Source organism: Pristiophorus japonicus, chromosome 16 (assembly GCF_044704955.1).
Source record: "Pristiophorus japonicus isolate sPriJap1 chromosome 16, sPriJap1.hap1, whole genome shotgun sequence".
In the NCBI taxonomy this organism is placed as follows: Eukaryota; Metazoa; Chordata; class Chondrichthyes; family Pristiophoridae; genus Pristiophorus; species Pristiophorus japonicus.
This window is the reverse complement of record NC_091992.1, coordinates 18,159,520-18,173,181: the sequence shown is the minus strand read 5'-3', so window position 1 is coordinate 18,173,181 and position 13,662 is coordinate 18,159,520. Positions and strand designations below refer to the sequence as shown.

At 44.7% G+C, this 13,662-nt stretch overlaps 2 pseudogenes; both read right to left on the bottom strand.

Annotated features, from left to right (window-relative positions):
* Positions 1 to 1,118: 1,118 nt before the first annotated feature.
* Positions 1,119 to 1,285, bottom strand: LOC139227272 (U2 spliceosomal RNA; annotated as a pseudogene).
* A 99-nt stretch (positions 1,286 to 1,384) lies between these two features.
* LOC139227267 (U2 spliceosomal RNA) lies at positions 1,385 to 1,623 on the bottom strand (annotated as a pseudogene).
* Positions 1,624 to 13,662: the final 12,039 nt, after the last annotated feature.

The following is a 13,662-nucleotide window of genomic DNA, read 5'->3' as shown; positions in this document are numbered from 1 at the left end:
CTTCGAGCATTTCAACCTGAGTCCCAGGCGATCCAACCAACTAAGAACCTCTTCCAGATTCTTCAAGTGCTCAATGGTGTCCCGAGCTGTAACCAGTATGTCGTCCTGGAAAACCACGGTGCGAGGAACTGACTTTAGCAGGCTCTCCATGTTCCATTGGAAGATTGCCGCGGCCAACCAAATCCCGAACGGGCATCTGTTATAGATGAACAGATCTTTGTGTGTGTTGATGTAGGCGAGGCCTTTCGAAGACTTCTCCAGCTCCTGCATCATGTAGGTCGAGGTCAGGCCCAACTTGGTGAACGTCTTCCCTCCAGCCAGGGTCGCAAGTAGGTCGTCTGCCTTGGGTAGCGGGCACTGGTCCTGCAGCGAGAAACGGTTAATCGTTACTTTATAGTCCCCACAAATTCTGACCGTGCCGTCCTCTTTAAGTACCAGGACAATCGAACTGGCCCACTCGTTGAATTCCACCGGCGAGATGATGCCTTCTCGCTGTGGCCTGTCCAGCTCAATTTCTACTTTCTCACGCATCACATATGGTACCGCCCGTGCCTTGTGGTGGATGGGTCGCGTACCGGGAACCAAATGGATCTGCATTTTCGCCCCCAAGAAGCTTCAAATGCCTGGCTCAAACAACAATGGAAATCTGCTCAGAACCTGGGCACGTGAGGTGTCGTCGATGGATGAAAGCGCTTGGATGTCGTCCCAGTTCCAGCGGAATTTTCCCAGCCAGCCTCTGCCAAACAGTGTGGGGCCATTCCCTGGCATGATCCACAGCGGGAGTTTGTGTACTGCTCCATTATAAGAGACTTTGACTTCTGCACTGCCAATTACAGGGATTAGTTCCTTGGTGTAAGTCCTTAGTTTGGTGTGAATGGGGCTGAGCTTGGACCTGTGTGTCTTGTTGCACCACAGCCTGTCAAAGGACTTTTTACTCATTACGGACTGATTTGCACCCGTGTCCAGTTCCATAGATACTGGAATTCCGTTCAGTTCAACTTTCAACATCATTGGTGGACATTTCTTTTTTTTTTAATCCAATTTCTTTCCAGATCAACTCTAACGCCAAAGATCACTTTGCGCCATTATATTTGATCTTAGGCCAAAAGGCCGAGCGGCGAAGTTGCACCATTCCTGGAAATATTGCAATACCAGGTCGGTGTATGGAGTGGACGGGGCATGCCCCTGATCCAGCTCCCTGTCCAAAAATCAATTCAATTTCATGTCCCCATAGGGGATATTAAACTGATAAGAACAGATTTTTTTTTTTTTTTTGAAATTCGTAGCCAATCGTTCCAATTCTTTGTCAAATCACAAACGCCAGAGGTCACCTTGCACACGCCAAGGATCACTCTGCGCCAATGCTCTTAGCCAAAAGGCCGAGAGCCACTGCACCGTTCCTGGAAGTACTGCAATACCAGGTTCGTGCCATGGAGGTGGATGGGTCAGGCCCCCCACACACCTCCGTGGAGGTGGATGGGTCAAGCCACCCCACCCACCTCCTGTTTCCAAAAAAGCAAGCATATACCTTCCTGATCCAGGGAGAACCACCTTGGGGTTATGGTGGTTACTCCCCTGTCAGGTCAGTTACGCATGATCTTAGCCAAAAGGCCGAGAAGCGATTAAACTGATAAGAACAGATACTACACTGGTGGACATTTCATGGTAAATGTGTGTACCCCGTACACGTCGCTTCCTTGGTACGAGTTTCCAATTCAGCCTGATCCACAGTAGATCGATCTTCCTCTGCAACGTGGTGGTTTGCAGGGTTTGCAGTTCGCCTGCACATTCGCACATTGTTCTGCAGCCATTGCACACATAGTGCTTGAAGCAGCATTGATGGGCCTGATGATCACCTCCACAGCGCCAACAAGGTGTTAACTGCCTCACGTTAACGATTGATGGCGGACTCTGGGTCATTTGAGGTCATGCAGCAGCAGCCGGCGTGTACGTTCTGCCATGTATATTCCTGCTCGAAAACGATGTTACTTTGTGCACAGTACTGGCCGAAACTCTTTACTCTGCAAAATCTGTTTGGTGTTGTCACTAGTGGACATAAATGCCTGCGCTATTGTTATGGCTTGGCTTAGATTCGGAGTTTCAACAGTCAACAGTTTGCGAAGGATTACCTCATGGCCAATGCCCAGTACAAAAAAGTCTCTAAGCATTTGTTCTAGGAATCCCTCAAATTCGCAGTGTCCTGCAAGGCGCCTTAGTTCGGCGACATAGCTCGCCACTTCCTGGCACTCTGACCGTTGACACGTGTAGAACCGATATCTCGCCATCAAAACGCTTTCCTTAGGATTTAGGTGCTCCCAGACCAGCGTACACAATTCTTCATAGGATTTAGTTGTTGGTTTTACCGGAGCTAGAAGATTCTTCAGGAGGCCATAGGTTGTTGCCCCACAGACAGTTAGGAGGATCGCCCTTCGTTTGGCAGCGTTCTCGTCCCCTTCCAGCTCGTTAGCCACAAAGTATTGGTCAAGTCTCTCCACGAAGGCCTCCCAATCGTCCCCTTCTGAGAACTTCTCCAGGATACCAAGTGTTCTTTGCATTTTCGCGCGGTTGTTCGTTACCTCATCACCAATTGATACACTCATAATAAAGGATGAAACTGAGTACTGTGAACAATGAGCAAGCGTGACCTTAGCGCCTTTAATAAGAGTGCAGGTACCTCGTGGGTGGCCTGCTTATATACAGTGCTCCCAAGGGATGCTGGGATCCCTTGGGACTCCAACAGGTAGGCCCTCTGGTGGTGGTGTAATACAGGTTGCAAGGGGTTAAATACATAACAATGATCATGGCTGATCACGCAACTTCAGTATCCCACTCCTGCCTTCTCTCCATACCCCTTGATCCCTTTAGCCGTAAGGGCCACATCTAACTCCCTTTTGAATATATCTAACGAACTGGCCTCAACAACTTTCTGTGGTAGAGAATTCCACAGGTTCACAATTCTCTGGGTGAAAAAGTTTCTCCTCATCTCGGTCCTACATGGCTTACCCCTTATCCTTAGACTGTGATCCCTGGTTCTGGACTTCCCCAACATCGGGAACATTCTTCCTGCATCTAACCTGTCCAATCCCGTCAGAATTTTATATGTTTCTATGAGATCCCCTCTCATTCTTCTAAAATCCAGTGAATATAAGCCTAGTCGATCCAGTCTTTCTTCATATGTCAGTCCTGCCATCCCGGGAATCAGTCTGGTGAACCTTCGCGGCACTCCCTCAATAGCAAGCATGTCCTTCCTGGAGTGGGACTTGAAATGGACTTCTATTATTCAGAGACGAGAGTGCTGCCCAATGAGCCACAGCTGATTCCCTCCCGTATTACTGTGGGTTTGGAGGAAACCACCCTGCCATAGTCATTTGTTTTTTTTAACTCAACATGTTAGAAATCTGAAATAAATAGCAAATACTAGAAACACACAGCAAGTCAGGGAGCTTCTCTAAGAGAACAATAGGTTACTGTTTTGGCCCTGACTATTTTGATGCATTTTATGGCTAAAAGGTTAACCTGCCTTTTCACTTCAGGTGCTGACTGACCTGCTTGTGCATCATTGTACGACTGTATACCCGCTGCCCAGTACTACCTTTGGATAAAGACTGAACTGCTTCAAGGTGTTGATAACCAAAGGCTATTCAGTCAGGCGATTATTCATCAAGCGCTCTACTCGGAACTCGTACATGGCAAGCGAGCCCAAGGTGGGCAGAGGAAACGTTACAAGGACACCCTCAAAGCCTCCTTGATAAAAAGCAACATCCCCACCGACACCTGGGAGTCTCTGGCCAAAGACCACCCTAAGTGGAGGAAGTGCATCCAGGAGGGCGCTGAGCACCTCGAGTCTCATCACAGAGAGCGTGCAGAAATCAAGCGCAGGCAGCAGAAAGAGCGTGCGGCAAACCAGACTCCCCACCCACCCTTTCCCTCAACAACTGTCTGTCCCACCTGTGACAGAGACTATAATTCCCGTATTGGGCTGTTCAGTCACCTAAGAACTCATTTTTAGAGTGGAAGCAAGTCTTCCTTGATTTCAAGGGACTGCCTTTGAAAAAATGAATGAATCATTCATTATATAACTTAAACCTTCACAGTATGAAGGTGCTTCAATGATTGGCTTATAGAAAAAGATTGGCTTAAACATGCCCATTTCAATACGAAAAGCTATTTCTCTTTCTGGTGTTGAGAGGTGAGAGAAATGTCGATTATTTTTGAGTATTTCATATATTCTTTCACAATGTTTGATTTTATTTTTTTAATTGGGAAAATAAAGGGATTAATGTATTTTATGGACACAGAACATTGATACTGAGTGAGCCCCAAAACCAAGTGCTACTTTTGTGTGCACAAAATGATTCTGCCAGTGGTGTCCTTGTTCCATAAACCTGCGATTAAATATATATATATTTTTAAATCAGGCAGATAAACATTTTCATCTGCAGCTATGAATCATTTCATCATTCCTTACCAATCAGCATCGAGCTTCACTTCTGCCGGAAGATATTCAATCGAGACGCCAGCAGCGTGCTCTTTAAACTAACCCGGGGATTGTACAGCAAAGCACGAGTTTGCTGCCACAGAACTCCAATTGTTTCAGAGGGCAACGTTTTCATCATTTCTTCTGTTTCATACGGGAGGGATGGAGGGGAAATCTCGATTGGGTTCTGAAATACTCAATCCCTAAACTGCCTGTTTTCTGTTTGGTTTCTGTGTATGTGGTACTTGATGTCTTGCAATGTTAGTTTACATTCAGAGATGACTGTATCCAGTGGCCTGCAGGTATCTCTTGCCATGTGATGTGATTTTGGTTGGTTGCACAATGCGTAAACAAACCAAATATAAGTCAGGAACTACTCCCGTAATGGGGTGTACCGTGCAAAGAAGAGATACAGATGGCCAAGAGAGCCAGCCCCCTTGTAAAGTACAAAAGCAAAATACTGTGCATGCTGGAAGCTGAAATAAAAACAGGAGATGCTGGAAATCTCAGCAGGCATCTGTGGAGAGAGAAACAGAGTTAACGTTTCAGGTTGGACCCGCTGAGATTTCCAGCAGGTTCTGTTTTTATTACCCCTTGTAAAGTATATTACTCTGATCTTCATCAAGCTTATCATCAAATCACAGCAAGCGACGAGTAAAGCATCAATTTCATCAGGCACTGTCCTTACATGTGTCTGAAGCTACACCCAACTGTAATGCCATGAAAATGAACATTAGAAGAAAAATTATTTAAAATGAATAAACAAACACACAAAATGTTGCCCAGTTAACTCAATGAGTGTATGAATCGTGCGATGTGGTACCGAGCCCCGCAGGACCACAGTTGGCGACAATCAGCCTCAGTGACTCCCAAGTTCAAAACAACTCTCCATCATCCCACTCCTGATCTGGAAATCCCTGTTGGATTGCTGAAACGATTCGTAACTGTTATATAAGTAGACTATAGATATACTCACTGTATAGTTGCATAAGATGGAGACTTGTTACTTGATGTACTATCAATAAGATTTACACGGTGTATATACTATGCTGGCACCACTAGAGGGTGCAACTGGTGGAGACCAGTGTTTCCTGCCCCTGTGGCAGAGGCTGTCCACCAAAGGGCACTGCGGTGGGAGACCTGAGGGTCACCTGCATGGGTGTGCAGGGCCCAATATAAAAAAGCTGCCCACCATGCTTGTGCCTCACTCTGGAGTTACGAATAAAGGACCAAGATCACTACAGTTTGAGAACAACACATTGCCTCGTGGAGTCATTCATAAGTGCATTACAGACATAACAGTAACCGCAGATAAAATGTTTGTTAGCTGTCTGATTTTTCAATGTTAACTACAGGTTATAGAACAAGTCTCGCCAGTGGCTGATTGTGTGCTTTTATGGATGCTTTGAGATCAGCATTCACTTCAGTTATTTTTATGAACCCCCTCCCATAATTAAGGAAGGCGACTGGTGCAAGTTAACCTGCCTTGTAAATAAAGGACAGTCATTTTAGTGAGTTACCATGGGGGCAATTTTTGCCATCATTGGGCGCTTTTTTTTGGCGCCCAGCGATTTTTTTGGCGTAATCGGTCATTTGAAATTTTCCCCAAAGTTTTGGCACCGGGCCAACTGTCAGTGCCAGATTTTTGGTGCCAGATATTTTGGCATTGGTCGGCGTTGAGAAGGGATTCCGCATCGTTTCGGACATTTATGCCTCTTTCCCCAGCAAAGATTTTTTACAAAATGGCACAGAGAGACCTTAGGCACCGTTGTAAAAAAGCCTATCTTAAAGTTAGGGAAATTTGCACTGGCCCGCTGCAATCCCGGGCCGAATGGCCTCCATGTACGTTCCAGAGCTTCTGTGCCAGACTGAGCAACAATCATAGAAGCATACATGAGGCACATTAAAAAATAATTTGCACCATTATAAGGAAATTTAAAAAAGGAGGCAGACAAAAAGCTGGAAACTATAGACCAGTTAGCCGAACATCTGTCGTTGGGAAAAATGCTGGAGTCCATTATTAAGGAAGCAGTAGCGGGACATTTGGAAAAGCATAATTCAATCAAGCTGAGTCAGCATGGTTTTATGAAAGGGAAATCATGTTTGACAAATTTGCTGGAGTTCTTCGAGGATGTAATGATCAGGGTGGATAAGGGGGAACCAGTGGATGTGTATTTGGATTTCCAGAAGGCATTCAATAAGATGCCACATAAGAGGTTACTGCACAAGATAAAAGCTCACGGGGTTGGGGTAATATATTAGCATGGATAGAGGATTGGCTAACTAATAGAAAACAGAGAGTCGGGATAAATGGGTCATTTTCCGGTTGACAAACGGTAACTAGTGGTGTGTTGCAGGGATTGGTGCTGGGGCCTCAACTATTTACAATCTATATTAATGATTTGGATGATGGGACCGAGTGTAATGTAGCCAAGTTTGCTGATGATACAAAGATGGGCGGGAAAGCAAATTGTGAGGAGGACACAAAAAATCTGCAAAGGGATAAAGACAGGCTAAGTGAGTGGGCAAAAATTTGGCAGATGGAATATAATGTAGGAAAATGTGAGGTTATCCACTTTGGAAGAAATAATAGAAAAGCAAATTATAATTTAAATGGAGAAAAACTGCAAAGTGCTGCAGTACAGAGAGACCTGGTCCTCCTTGTGCATGAAACACAAAAAGTTAGTACAGCAAGTAATCACGAAGGCAAATGGAATGTTGGCCTTTATTGCAAGGGAGATAGAGTATAAAAGCAGAGAAGTCCTGCTACAACTGTACAGGGTATTGGTGAGGCCAAACCTGGAGGACTGCGTACAGTTTTGGTCTCCGTATTTAAGGAGGGATATACTTGCATTGGAGGCTGTTCAGAGAAGGTTCACTAGGTTGATTCCGGAGATGAGGGGGTTGACTTATGAGGATAGGTTGAGTAGGTTGGGCCTATACTCATTGGAGTTCAGAAGAATGAGAGGTGATCTTATTGAAACTTATAAGATAATGAGGGGGCTCAACAAGGTGGATACAGAGAGGATATTTCCACTCCTAGGGGATACTAAAACTAGGGGACATAGTCTTAGACTAAGGGACCACCCATTTAAAACTGGGGTGAGGAGAAATTTCTTCTCGCAGAGGGTTGTAAATCTATGGAATTCTCTTCCCCATAGAACTGTGGAGGCTGGGTCATTGAATATATTTAAGGCGGGGATCGACAGATTTTTGAGCGATAAGGGAGTAAAGGGTTATGGGGAGCAGGCAGGGAAGTGGAGCTGAGTCCATGATCAGATCAGCCATAATCTTACTGAATGGCAGAGCAGGCTCGAGGGGCCAAATGGCCGACTCCTGCTCCTATTTCTTCTGTTCTTATGTTCTTATGAAATGTCATTCACAGAATACATTGAGGTGTTGTTAAACTTGCACAAGAGCCTTTTCAATCTCGTAGCTTTAATACAATTGAATGCAACTTCGTGTCAATTTCATACTATTTCAGACCAGAGTATTTTCAGTTAATTTGGTATACAAAACTACCTAAAATGTAACATTTCTAAGTGTTGATTTGTAGTTAATGAATTGAGAATGGGGGAGGGGGGGTGTGGTGCGATGGAGGGGAAGAGCAGAAAGGGGGTGGAAATAAAACATCTTAATGGTGCATTGTCATTTGTGTTCTTATTACCTTGCACAATAACTCCTGATGAATGTAAATAAGGGGGCCCTGAGCCATCATCAGTGCCTTTTCCATTGTCACAGAAGAATTTAAAGCAACCTTGCTTGCATGCGCAGTGACTTTTTTCCAGTGCATGCGCAGTGATTTTTTTCCAGTGCATGCGCAGTGATTTCCCCCCCAGTGCATGCGCAGTGATTTTTTCCAGCACGTGTGCAGTGATTTCCCCCCAGTGCATGCACAGTGATTTTTTTCCAGCGCATGCGCAGTGATTTCCCCCCTCCCCAGTGCATGCGCAGTGATTTCCCCCCCAGTGCATGCGCAGTGGTTTTTTCCAGCGCATGTGCAGTCATTTTTTCCCCAGTGCATGCGCAGCGATTTTTTTCCAGTGCATGCGCAGTGATTTCCTCCCCCCCCCAGTGCATGCGCAGTGATTTTCCCCCAGTGCATGCGCAGTGATTTTTTCCCCCAGTGCATGCGCAGTGATTTTTTTCCAGCGCATGCGTAGTGATTTTTCAGCGCACACTACAAGCTTTGCCCCCAGAATTGTCTTCGGGTAGTGCAGTGCTAAAAACAACTTCTGCTTTGTGGAAAGTGCTGTTTTTTTTTTCCTGCAAACGGTCGGGGGCGGGGAACGTACGTTATCGTACGTGAGCGGCAGAAATCGTGAACGTGGAAAATTGGGGCCTATATACCATACCATACTCCAGCATGAGTCATCAATTTCACAAGAGGATGGGAGGTAGGATAGGCAAATACTTCTTACTAGTGATTCATGAGAAGTTTAGAAGTGCACTGGCGGATCTCGTCTTCAATTTCATGGTGTCTTCTTGAGGCTCCAGCATCTTTCGGGCTAGTTGGCTGATACCTTGGGGGTGAAATTGCCCCTTTGGGAAAGGCCTGTGGTGCAAATTTATTATCGTCCGGGTGCCCCTCTCCCCCCGCACTCCGTAATTGCCCCCGGGATTCTGCGGGCGACAACGGGTTTGTGCGAATGGCAATGATGTCATCGTTGTGAGTGCCGATCCCTGATCGCCCCGAGGGGGAAATTGCCCCATGGGACGCGAGGTTGGCGTGAGGCGATGCCAACGACAGGTTCGCGGGGCGCAAACTGTCGTGGCTGGGGTGCCCCAGCAGCCCCTTAAAGGGGAGGGCCTTGTGGGCAGCCGGCATCTTTTTTTTGTCGGTTCGACTTTGCAGTGGGCCTGACAATGGTGACCTCAGGTGCGGCCGGGCTGCCAACATGCAGCCGGCACCTGCTCGTGGGGCACTAAACCTTCACTTAATTCAAATTGTGCGTCCCCACGTGGGGCCCCAAGAGTAGAAGAGACAATCTCAGGAAGACGCTAGCAAATTAGAAGCAACTAAAACATAGTGTGGTAACAAGATCTCATGGATGAATAGAATCATATCCTCCAGAGGTGATATACAGAGGCAAAATGGGGCAATTAAAAGGAATACTGCAGCATTAATGATCTACCACTCTCTCTATATATATATAGTGTAATTGAGTACTTTAACCTGTGTCAAGCCTAATCTTTGTGATTTCAGTAGCACTACTTAATGGGTCACTGCTACCTCAGTGGTGTTTATGTGTGTACGGATACACAGAGCAGATAATCTGTAAAATGATTACATCATTTGCATTACCAGTCATGTCTCCATATTTTTAAGTCTATTGAAAAATTGTTCACACGTATAAGCTGCATCAATGTTTGTATTTGTTGCGGTGCTAACTCTCCTACAAGCCAATATAGCAGTTCCAAAATCATTTTCACAGCAGACTTTCAGGCTATTTCAGAAGCTAAACCTACCTGGAATTCCACGTCCCAGTTTGATGGATATTATAAATAAAGAACTTACATTTATAGTGTACCTTATCATGTACTAAAAACATTTTAAAGTAATTTTTGAAGTGCAATCACTGTTGGTCTGTAGGAAAATGCGGCTGATAATTTTCCACAAATAGATAATCTGTTCTTGGTTGAGGGAGAAGTGTAGCCAGGACACCAAGAGGACTCTGCGCTATGAATAGCGTTATGTCCACATAGACAAATGGACAGGTCTTCGGTTTAACGCCTCATCCAAAATATGGAGCATCCAGCAATGTGGCATTCTCTTGGCACTTGGTTAGCCTCGATTAAATGCGCAAGTCCTGGGTGGGGGCAGACTCCACAATATACTGACTCAGAGGTTAATTGGCACAGTGTAAATGTGGCAGGGTGGAGTAGGTTGGTTTTGTCATAAGCCATGGATGTAGCAAGACAAAGATGCCATGGCAACCAAATAAATGATCTAAGACTAAGAAATAGTTGAAAAAAATTATAACTGTTAGGTAACAGAAGCATAAGGTACAAAAATAATTATATTTAGGTCATATGAATGGGGACATGGATAGGTTGACAGTAACTCCTTAAAATCCTTAAAATACATGAACCCTCTACAAGCAAGTAGCATTGAAAGATGTTTTGGAAGTCGGAACTAGTGGAAAAGTTGAAATGAGAAATGCTTCAGAATTTTACTTTCAAAACTTTTAAGATGGGTGCACTTATCACAGGGTGTGTTCAACCATTGATACAATGGATCTACAACTACTGTACATCAGCTTGGCTCAGTTTAGTTGTACCTTTAGCGCTGTACATACAGCCCTGCTCCAGCACATAATCCAGCTAGTACTACATTGAATAAGTACAGAATTATCAGAGGTGGACATTCAGGATGTCATAACACCATTTGAAGAAGACCATCAACACCAAACACAGACCTGTTATTCTTCTCTCTGGTGTTAGCTGTGCACAAAGTGTTGTCACATTTTCCTACATAACACAGTGACTGCACTTCAAAGTAATTCATTGTATGTGAAGCGATTTGACAAAGATGGGGTAAGATGCTATATAAATGCAAGTCTTTCTTTCATGTGCCATTTATAATGTTGCTGAATCCTTACAAACTATCAAGTTTTTACTGTTCTCAAAAATTACCTCCCCAGTCATGGTAGACATACAAGTTACTCAGATTTGTTGCGTGCGTCAAGAAGAGTAAGGCATCTTTGGTTTATTGAAGGAGGTAGGGAGAGGTTTGGTGGTGGAACATCTGGGCAACAGTGACCAAAGCATTATTAATTTGAACTTGATCAGCCAAACCAGTGCTGCTGAAAGTGCATTGCTGGTACTAGATTCTAAAAGTGCTACAGCTGCGAAGATGGCAGATGACATGTAAGGTTGATTGGGCGGTCCTGCTAGGTGGGGATAATAGCAGCACTAAGGAAAGAGCATGTTTTTAATCTTCCTCCAATTAGTGCATCTTACACACCATCTTGCTATGCATTGTCAGCTTGAAAAATGGTAAGAGATAACAATAATTAAATGCTGAGGTAAAGGAATATATATAAACATTAAAAGCTACTTATTTAGGTTTTAACATAACAATGGACAGAGTTATGGAATTTAATCCTCAAAGCAACAGTAAAAATCCTCAGATACATTTTCAGTCATCATAAACCAGTGGCCCCAATGTTACCCAGATATGGCATAAACACCCCTTTGCCATAGAACAGCAAATCCCCATCAAGGACAATGGCACAGGAGATCTACTAGTAGTATTGTAACAACTTTACACGTGCACTCAGTTCTTATCCATCACACTGTAGATGCAACAAGCAGTTTAATGCAAGTTTCTGGGCCACGCTTAAGAGTCCAAGGAACCGTTTAGAATCTTTTAGACAAACTCTGCAGAAACCCAGCATAAAGGAGCCAGAATAAATGCACATTCTTAATTGACTTTTGAATAATCCAGTGTCAGACTTGTTAGATTTTGTAGGCGAGGGACATGAAGAATAATTCAGTATGTTTTATGCGTTCTAATGCTTCAGGTCTTATAAAAAGCCCATGCTCTAACATGCACCATAGTATTTTGTTGGTGTATATACAGGGAGCTATCACATGTCTGTCCAGGTGGGTAATAATGGTATAACCTACCTCACCTGTCCAGGCATGGGGCGGGATCGGTTCGGCCACCGTTTTACACCCCTCATGATTTCATGCTCCATTAACCTGTTCCCCAGGTGTCATACTTCAAAGGGTCAGATTTTGTTACAGATGCAAAACAGTTTTCTGTAAAAAGCAGAAACCTGAAATTTACAAGCAATTTACTGACCTCTAATTGATCTCAATTACAATTACAAGTATCTACAATAACATAGATTCCCACAGGTAGTACAAGAGCATTGATTTGAAAGAGACAGGCCAGGTTAGTAACTAAATATCGCAATGGTGCTGCAAACCACTCATGCACAATGCCATGGGAGATCTCCTAAATGTACAAAAATGTACCGTGTCTAAAAGTGTACGTTATTGATATCCCAGTCTAGCAGGAATCCCTCCAAGTCACACTCCATCCTGATTTGGTAGTATATTGGCGTTTCTTCATCGTCGCTGGGTCAAAATCCTGGAACTCCCTCCCTAACAGCACTGTGGGAGTTCCTTCACCACACCGACTGCAGCGGCTTAAGAAAATGGCTCACCACCACCTTCTCGAGGGCAGTTAGGGATGGGCAATAAATGCCGGCCTTGCCAGCGACACCCACATTCCATGAACGAATATTTTTTTTTAAGCAGGGTGAGTAACTAATTAATCATGTGTAGTTCTTACTGTGATACATCGGGAGGAGAAAGGTTTAAAAACAGAAAAATAACACGTAGAGACACAGTGAAAGGAGAAAGCGCAAGGGCTTGGAAGAAAGCAGGAAAGCAATTTTCATTCATTTTCAGATTGGAAGTGAAGGACAGAATAAATGTAGGGAGTGAGATTGCCAGACTGGAGACTGCTGCATATTTTGGGTTATTATTTGTCTGCTATTTGTCTGCTCCAACAGCGGGGAAAGAAAGGGATAGCAGGACTATCATGGGATAATAGGCCTGTTTTTACATAGTGTGACATAGTACTTACAGCACACAAGCAATGTCCCCTGTAAGCCGCACTGCCTCCCCCACTGTGTGGCCCATTCAGCTTTGGCGCATGTGTGGTATCTACAATGTGAAAGCCAGTGAGTGGCCTGCATGGCACCCTGCAGATGACCCCGCGGCCATGCAGCTTAGCAGGAACATTGCACAGAAGCAGGCCATTCGGCCCAACAGGTCCATGCTCGTTTTAATGCTCCACACGAGCCTCCTCCCACCTTACTTCATCTCAACCCATCAACATATCCTTCTATTCCTTCCTGCCTCTTGTACTTATCCAGCTTCCCCGTAAATGCACCAGTGCTTTTCACCTCAACCATTCCACGTGGTAGCGAGTTCCACATTCCAACAATTCCCTGAGTAAAGAAAACTTTTTTTTTTGAGAAGTTAGGCGGTAAACCGCTGTACAGAACATTCTCACAGCACGGCAGCAATCAGTCACTCACAGGCAGAATGAAAATGCTCCTCCCTCGGGCCTATCTCTGGGAAACAAGAGCACTATTCAGTATTGTCTGTGCTCGTGGAGATGCTGGTACCAGCCACATCACCATCATCATATCATCGTCATAGGC